The sequence below is a fragment of the Pecten maximus genome, chromosome 18 (genome assembly GCF_902652985.1).
Source record: "Pecten maximus chromosome 18, xPecMax1.1, whole genome shotgun sequence".
In the NCBI taxonomy this organism is placed as follows: Eukaryota; Metazoa; Mollusca; class Bivalvia; order Pectinida; family Pectinidae; genus Pecten; species Pecten maximus.
The window spans coordinates 7,829,407-7,839,682 of NC_047032.1; positions in this window are offsets into that span (position 1 = coordinate 7,829,407).

Consider the following 10,276-nt stretch of genomic DNA (forward strand, 5'->3'; position numbering starts at 1 on the left):
ATGTGTATAACATAGAAACTAATCACCCCTTAAACGGTAGCTGTTGGCTCTATAAAGCGCGCTTTTATTCTTGTTAACAAAATATGTCCTTTCTCAGCGAATAATAGCTTCCTACGGTTTGTCCAGAGCAATAGAAATGTTGTATTATAAGGGGAAGTTCCCTCACGTGTTCCATTGAGTGATATTAAACACATCCAGCAGCTTAACGAAGTACGTTGTAGATAGAATAAAACCAATTTGATGAATATAATTAAAACCTACGGTTTTTTGCTTTTATTTATACGAAATGGAAATTGCGTATTCATTAAATCTGAGGGGAAAATATAATTAAGTGATATGTTAGTTTCCTGAAAGATTTTGATTGACAACCTAACAATGCACTTATGTTAGGAGCTGGGGACTTGAAGAGGTATGTGTGAATGAGATGGCCTTCGTTGGTTAGAATAAGGTAGTAAACATATTCTGTATATGATTACATGCATTTCTATCATGGAGTTGTACGGTGTAATTAAACTTTTAAATAACTTAATATCCCACATTCAATTTTGAAGGTCATCTGAATACCTTCAGAATAAACTTTTTTACTAGATTGGTTCTCGTATAATAAAACCGATAACACAGTTATGGGGTTAATGTGATTATATGAAAAAAAAATGTGTCGGGTAGAGATTTGAAATCACACAAACACGAGGCCCATATAATTTTTATCGGTCACCCGAATATTGTAGTGATTATTGGAAAATACATTACATCTGTAAAAAATAGAAAAGATTTGAAATAATTTGCGACATTTTCTATTGGGCTCCATCTCTCGGGTCTGCAGAGGACCAGACCTATCTTTATAAAAAAAAAAGATCTCTCTTCTCTCATGGATTCCGTAGACTAAATGTGAAACAAATACTTTTATTCTTTTAAAAGAAAGATTTTAAAGAATTCGCTTTCTTTCTTCTATTTGGCTGAACGACTCTGGTACCCGTGGGTAAATAATGATTATAATTTTACCCAAGAATGCTCCGGACAAAATATGGACCAACTCTATTCCTAAAAAGAAGGATCTTAAAGATCAGACCGCGATCGCCGAGCCACGACAAATGCTCACCGAAGGGCTAGTGTGCTAATGTTGGGATCATCGCCTATGGAGGATTAATATTAGCACTGGCCAACACTGCAATTTCTTTTATTATTTTTCACCATATGTTTTCTCATAAGAGAAGCCTTCTAAGAAGATCGCATTCCGTTATATGTAAATCGAGTAAACCGGGAGAATATAACCCAAAATAAACAAGTTTTTGAGTTTTCTCAAACACTATGACACAAACACGTGCATGTATGTGTCATAAATCCTTCTCTATTGAAACTCATCACTCGCACACTTAAAACATGGTCGTCGCCATCTTGGAAGATAAATCTTCCAGCTTCGAGACAGAAGAGATAGAAGATCTTCCAGAAGCAGAAGAGCTACAAATCGAGTGACCGGAAGATATATTCTAGAAGGAGAAGAGTGCAAATCGAGAGGGGCTCTGTGAAAATTATTAACAATTTTGTTAGGGTACCCCCATCACTCAAGTTAGTGTTATACAAGGAGGTCCCATATGGCTTTAGAAGTAATAATGGATAATCACTTATGTGGAATTGGTCCATTTGCATGCCTCTTCACACTGTAAAACATAAAAGAAATTAAGTTCGGGCCAAATTTTGACCTCTTCTTTGTTTTCTGGCCATGTTCAAATTTGCATGCCATTAAAATATCATCTTGGTTTAGTGACCGATATAATTCCTAAGTTGTTGAAAGGGTGAAAACTGTTCAGGTAGCTACTAAATTACAAAAAAAAAAAAAAATTAAGTCCATGATACAATGTGTATATTCTTAACAAGTGAAGTATTTCTATCAATTTCATATATTGATTTGTTTTTCTTAATATTTTAATATTTGTAACTTTTTCATTAACTCCGAATATCTAATTATAAGGATTGAAACGTTGGATACTGCTTGACGACGATTAATAACGAGATTTTGTTTTGTTTTTATTGTAAATCAACGTGTTCCCATTACACGAACACAAATAAAAAAACAATCTGTGACGCGTATTTGTCAGCCGAATCGATGACGTCATAAACGATATCCACTGACTGAACATGAAAATCGGGATTGATCAATCGAATATAATTAAGAAAAATCAATGAAATAGTTGGTTACAATTAATTTTCATCAATTAAACAAAAAAATAACCTAAACATTTCCAGGGAAATAAGTAGTTTACGTGCTGCATATCCGACAAAGAATAGTTACAATCTATTGAAAACAAGAAAATGTAATTTTTATACAGTTTTCAACATTACATTCACACTTCGACATCCCTCCTTTGATTTTTTTTTGTATCTTTAGATCTTTTAAATTCCAAAGTAATTTGATAATTAACTGCATTCCATTGTCTCGGCTTCTATAAACGACCATTGTAGGACGCTTTTATCATCTGTTTTTCACTTCTTGGTGTTAATTTGGTATATACCATTGGTTTCAAATCATCCATTTTGTGACAAACTGTGTATACGCCGTCGACAGTGAAGCCTCTTTAGGGAAAGTTCCTGAACTATGATGTTTATTTCTAATCAAGTAATGACTGTCTGTGTTATTTCCTTTGAGTCAAAGAATGTTCATGAAACCGGAACCAGAACCATAGTTTGATTTTGGTTTGTTTTGTTTAACGTCTTATTAACAGCCAGGGTCATTTAAGGACGTGTCTGTTTTGGAGGTGGAGGAAAGCTGGAGTACCCGGAGAAAAACCACCGGCCTACGGTCAGTACCTGGCAACTGCTCCACGTATAGGAAAGTTGCAGGATGAAACATCTCACATATATATTATTGAAATACGTAGCAGCATAATACACAGCATATTGAATATGATGATGGCATGATTCAGCATTAAAATCAATTATTCTCTATTATGTTTTCTCGGAGGCACCGACATGTCGTCAATATGTTGCCAAATTTCGCGCTGTACGACTTCTGCTTTTGTGTTATGAAATGAAATGTTTGAAAGTCACATTTAAGGCATTGAACAATAAGTTTGCGTCGTTGAAATAGGCCAAATTCTGTCTAAAGTTGTGCAAATACATACATTCAATTTCCGACCGACATTTCTTAAATATTTACGCGTATTTAACGGATCACTGTGTGTTTGGGCTGACGGTGACTAAGTAAGATAGCAGTTTTGTACATATCACCTGGTCCTTAGCTCTTTTAGTACCCTTGTCGACTATAGTCGACATAAAACTATGCTCCTCCTTTCCCGTTTTTGACTAGGGTATAGACGACATAATTTCTAATAAGCCTTATAACTACTTCCGGTACGGAATCCGGAAAGAACACAAAAGTACGGAAATAGTTAGGAAACACTGACAGATATAGGCTCTCCATCTCTATAAGGAATGTGTGTACTTCTAGATTCAAAATTAATCTATTCGAGGTTATAAACGTTGATAATTGTCCATTTCAAAACATAAAATCATATCTATAATAACAGAAAATATAATCATATATAAAGTCACAAATACAATGTATAATCCTACCTAATCCCAAAAGTATAATCATATCTATAATCACAAAACATGTAATCATATCTAAAGTCACAAAAATATAATCAAATCTTAAATCACAAATAATATAATCATATCTATTATCACAAATCAGCCAGTCAGTCATATTTTATTTGTATATATTACTGAGTTTTGTTAATTGATTTTTGTATACTGTATACGTTTTTCCACGTTATAGGATTTAAAAAATAACTGAAATTATGGGTACTGTTTTTGGCTTAAAAGATAATATTGTATACATTTATTTTCCACTAAGGCAAAACGACATCTGCAACGTTTAGTATACTGTTAATTAATACACTGCTAACTGTATATTATCATTTTATTTTAAATCGAACCGTAGATAAATATTAACTATAGATATAACATCTTCAGACCGAGTTAGCTACTGGAAAAGGTTATCAACCAGTACTTTGTTAGCCAAGTCATCATGGTAAGATATTATTAAATAGTATGATGTTACCCTAATCATTAATGGAAACGGTTATCAAACAGCATGGCGCTATCAAAATCATCATGAGAAAAGGTTATCAAACAGTTCAATGGTAGTCAAATAAGCATAGGACAAACAGTCAGTTGTCGGACAAATCATCATGGGAAAAGTTTATTCAGATAAGTCGTCACTGGAAACTTTATGAAGCAGTGCATTGTTAGACAAATCATCCAGCACATCGGACAGAACTGGCTAGCTTATTAAAAACATACCTTATAAAAAGACCCGTTTAATGTCACAGGAACTAAGTACATAAACCATCACCTCCATCTAAATTGAATATTGGTCGGTCATATCAAAATAAATACTATGCTAATGTTTGTTTTCTGTCTGATACATTGTGATCAAAACAAAGTTTGACATCCACACAACTAGAAGGTAAATAGTATAAAAAGAACAAGACCATCCGCAGTCTATGCTCAATAAAATGCCATCTAATATGTTTAGAAATACTGACATGACCTCAAATTCAAAATAAGTAAGTTATACTTCAAATACGGCTCATGTGATAAAAGCACCTTTCCTTTATGGATGATCGAAAGCTTGGCACCCGCTGTAAATGTACCAGATATACCATATTATTTTAAATTTATTACACACGAAAGCTTTGAAACTGCAGTAAATGTACCGGATATACATGTACCATATTATTTTAAATTTATTACACACGAAAGCTTTGAAACTGCAGTAAATGTACCGGATATACCATATTATTTAAAATTTATTACACACGAAAGCTTTGAAACTGCAGTAAATGTACCGGACATACCATGTTATTTTCAATTTATTACAAACGAAAGCTTTGAAACTGCAGTAAATGTACTGGATTTACCATATTATTTTCAATTTATTACAAACGAAAGCTTTGCAGCCGCTGTAAATGTACCAGATATACTATATTACTTTCAAATCATTGCTAACGAAAGCTTTGAAACCAGTTACTGTACCGGGGATACCATATTATTTTCAATTTATTACAAACGAAAGCTTTGAATCTGCAATAAATTTACTGGCTATACCATATTATTTTTAATCATCTGACATGTTGGCATATATAGATATTCGTCCAACCAGCCCTGAAGGAAAAATAGATTCCAGTCGAAGTGATTTATAAAACGTTGCTTTTGCAATTTGGAAAAATTTGTAGTAGGTAGTGGTAAGATTAAAGTGATCACGATTATAAACATTTTTATATAGTTATTTCCTGTTAAAAATGTTCTTATAGTGTTGTAAATATTATGTTTTTTGTTTATCTTATAGTACGTTTGGGAGTGTTGTTTGTGTTGACTCAGTCTATATTGACATTGATAAATAGACAAGGATGTGGACCATGGGTGTATATATTGTCGAAGTATGACATTTTAGATAAATAAACATATATTTCTTTCTTGTTAACAGCGTAAATTTACGTTTACCGACTTCAATACATATTCATTAAAATCAGGGCGATTTACACCTTATTGAGCAATAGATAACAGTTGACGTCATTCCGACTGATGCCGATTAAGAATGCTTGACATTATAAGGCTGTGGTGATGGCAAAAATATTGTGTTTTTCAAAAGAAATAGGTTCACGGTAACAGTCAAGCACTGTATTGAGCTTATGAAGCCATACGTCACAACAGATTTTTTTGTGTCTCCATGTCTGTGAGGACAAGACACTTTCTTTGTTTTGTAATGTGTTTGTTAAAGGACTGTTTTGAACATCTGATATGTTTGATTTGATACACCGCGCTCAGTACATGATATTAAGATTTTAATTAGTGATTAATCAAATGTTCGGTATATTTCTTAAGAATGATGACGTCACTAACATCATTTTGATAAACGCGTTTGAGTAGGTTCATTGAACCGTTCAAACATTTAGTTATACATGCCCAAATAATATGTTGACACGACACCACGGAAAATAACAAAACACTTATCTAACGCAACTTTTCAAAAGTCGGACAGAAATCACGTGACATTACTGTGACATCAGATGGCAGTGTTGACAATGCCGCTGTGTTGTTCCGCGTTGATCTATCACGTTAAACGTAGAGCTTTACAAACTCTGAATTCCCATTGTTATGTTTTAATTGATGTGTCTCGTAGGATCAACATCACCGCGTGAAACGTTCACAGTAGGTTAATAGCAGTATTATCTTGTAATGAGGAGTACATGTATTATACATACTGAGATATTGACACGGGGTTGAGTAAGTGATATCGATAATGAAATTATGAAAGCCATTGAGTATTCAGGATTAAAATGCTTACATTCATACGCTCAATGTGACACCTTAACGGGAAGTAATCGAATATCCATATCTAACAAAAGAGTTTATCAAAAGGATATGTTTGACGCTATGCTACTTATTGCTGTCTATGATCGCCGCCGGCCTCCTGTAGTCTTGTACTTATCAAGGAATTGACATCACGTTATACCCATTTCTCGTCAATATCCGTTACGTGGTCTTCAACTGATCATTATCTGCATAGTATCACCGCTGTCGCAATACACATGACGTCTTATTAGCCTAACTGTGCCTGTTTAGAAAAACAACACAGGATGCCGGCGTGCAAATAAAAATTATTTTTACATCGATCAGCTGAGGACAAGATAAGAGTAAAATATTGCTTTACACACACATATGTAAACAGGTGCAAAGAGGATGAGACGAAGTGTTTCGGAAGAGTAAGCGTTTTATTCTTTATCGACGACATCCGCCTTTTCACCCTGACAAAATGTCAAAATCTCCTGTAATGTACCTAGAGAGAGCGAATACAAAATTGTTCGAATGTTGGAAATACCTAAATTGCTGTTAAGAATCACGGTAAGATCTCAATAGAAAATCTGGTCGGTCTGCGGTAAATCTATTGAAATGACTGCATTTGCTTCTCGGAAGTGAACGAACTGTATTTGTTGTACTGCAACCTAGAGAGTACACCTTTCTTGTACACCTTTCTTGTCAATCAAGTTTAATGTAATGTTAAGCTCGCTGTGTACGATGTACTCAGTGTAGGGATAATGGTATAAGGGGTATTGCTGTAATATAACTGTGCTTAGATGTCAGTTTTGTGTCTTTGCTTTTAATATCTTTTCAATAGATAACGTGTATCTCACCATAAACTTGTGTCACAGAGAAATGAAGTGCATGACATATTTTACTTGTTTAATTATCAATTCATGCTTAACACAACTAGCGACTGGAAATATGAATTTCTACCAGAACAATGACTTTAGAATTCCGTACAAGTAGATGCAAAGCCCATACAAATGCGCATAAAAACTACATTGTGGTGTCATACGAATGCCATGACCATTTGTAGAGGTCAGCAAATTTATTGATTATCTTCGAAGTTAAGAATGACGCAGCGAAAAATGAATATACTAAACAGACAAAACAATTAAAAAAACATCAATATGAATGCATTGCTCTTTCTTGTCTTTTTTTTAAATATGCTCGTATGAATAACAGCAGAGTTTTGAAATATGTTTTCATAAAGTATAAACGACATCTTTTATGACTAAACTCGAACAAACTGTATTTATTTCAACATTGTTATCATGTCTAAGCATATCTTAACTGCGTTTATTGTTCGACTATAAATTTTTGTAAACGATAAGATTTTGATGAAATATTTACACCGAAATCTTTAGATAGCATTATGTTTTGGGTTGAATAAATCCATTTTTCACATTAAGTACAGACTTTATCCTAGTTTTGCCTTGCCACATTATTTATTGTGACATATTCAGTAAAATTGTCATGGTCTGAATAAACATCATTTATCACATATTTTGTCATTTAAAGATATTTTAATGAAAAGCAACTTTTTGTAAAATTTCCTGAATGGTGTTTGATTTTGATCAAGTCTGTTGTAAACGAAACTACCGTTTGTGTTGTCTACGACTTATGACAGAAAGGCCATACATATGCGGTACTTTTCCGACGATGGCGTCACTAATGTGAAGGTTATGCGTCTAGTTCCTATTGGATGCAATGACGATGAAATAAACGAAATCGAAAGTTTTCAAACAAAACGATATTTGGTCAGAACGATATTTAACACATAAAAGCTTTATAATTGTCATTAAATCTTTAGAAATATCCAAATTGATTAATTTGTTTATGTGCCTTCTAAATCCAACAACATAATGTATTGCTGATTTAACCAAAATAATGCATTCATATTTTTGGGAGTACACTACAGGTAAGATTGCAAACAATGGAAGAAATAGGGCTATATACGATACACTTGTACTCATTGTTTGGTTTGGTTTGGTTTTATTTGTTTAACGTCCTATCAACAGCTTAGGTTATTTCAGGACGGCATCCTGTGCATGCGAAATGCATGCGTGTTGTATGTGTGTTTTGGGAGGCTGCGATATGTTTGTGTTAAGTATCCTTGTGATATAACTTTTGCCGATTTATAGTGCTACCTCACTGAAGCATACTGCCGAAGACATCCAGCAGGAAACCCCACCCGGTCACATACTGACAACAGGCGAACTAGTCGTACTCATTATAAATAACCTCTCAAGCTTACATCGATAAAGAAATTAGTTGATAACAATTCTACTTTTTGGGCTCACATTATACAAGGGGGACCCAAATCAGTCTACAATAAAGGTTAATAATAATATTTTGGTGATGACTCTCTGTAGATCTATCCAAAAAGAAAGAGTTTTTTAACGTTGAGGGAAGTAAAAAGAAAAGCTCCGCCAAAAGATTCTTATTGCAAGAGCCTCTTTGGAACAGTTTACTTGTTATAATTAAAAAGCAATAGTTGTACTTAAAAGGGTGGTATGCATGTGGTATATTAAATGTACGTGATTTATTGGATGCCAATGAGATACTCTATACATATAACAATTTTGGTTCTTTCTGTGACTTTCATTCACCGTTCACTTTAAATGAAAGTTTTAAAAAGACAATTATAAATGCTCTTCATATAATGAGAGAATGAATCAGGTCAAAAGGTGACATACTTCTGTACCACAAACTCATAATATGGTTCTAAAGGATGGACCAGGAAAAAAACTAAATATTAAGACCTTGTACATTCAACTGGGTCATCACTGAATACAAAATATATTTTAATATGGCACTAGAAATTACAGATATTAGAAAAACTAGATAAAAGTTGAATCTCTTTAGCCTTTGGTTTGCTCGTTGTTATCGAAAAAGTATCCAAGAACACACATTTCTTGTGCTTTATGCTAGAGAGTTTTCAGTTAGATTGTGAGTACTCAATCGACAGTAATGGGTGGTCGGTATGTTGAGCGCTCGGTAAAAGTGAATTTCACTCGGTCAATGAGTATTGAACTCTGTGCTGCCCTTTTGGTTATTAGTTAAGACAAGCTTGAGGGTTGTGATTTAATACCCTGATCTACGTAATGTTGAGAAAGTTTATTTCATCGGTCATGGAGCGCTCGGTTATCCATATAGGATGCTATTCTGTTCTGTTATATAGTATTCTGTTAATGTATATTTGTAGTTAGGATTACTCAGATAAACTAAGTAATTACTGTGTGATATTATCACTGTATTGAATAGTTTGTACTTGTTATTACATAAATACATCTAGGCCAGCTGTTTATTTCTGTTTATATTGCCACTGATGACTAGAGTAATAATAATCACATGTAAAACTATATAACCTGTAGTGACCGATACGAACCGTGTAAATGTCAATCCCTGATGTGGCGCATGTACAAAACAATGAGATGAGCTGTGACACTGTTAAAATACTTTTGATGACATACATAAATGAAGTCACACTATCATATAAGAAGACACGCTATGGTCTTCATGGTGAAAAATATGACCTTCATGCATCGTTCCTATACCGAGAACCGTTGCAAATGCAAATTTAAGCACATTTCCCGAGTCAAACTGTAATTTGACCCAGGTGTTCTTGTTATCTTGAATTCATCATTACATTTTGAAGAGAGACAAAGACTCGTTAAGTATAAACTAGATGTAATCTTATAATAAATTCATTGTGACATGAACAATAGATCATATAAGTAGCAACGAGAAGAAATAATGGCAGGGAAATATTTTTATTTGATAACTCGGTAGTTCAACACATTTTACAGTATTTCGTTCTTTGTAATGATATTTTTTCTTCTTTAATTAAATTTCTAGATTCGCAAGAGAACTTAGAATGTACAATTTATTTAGAAAAATGGTATCA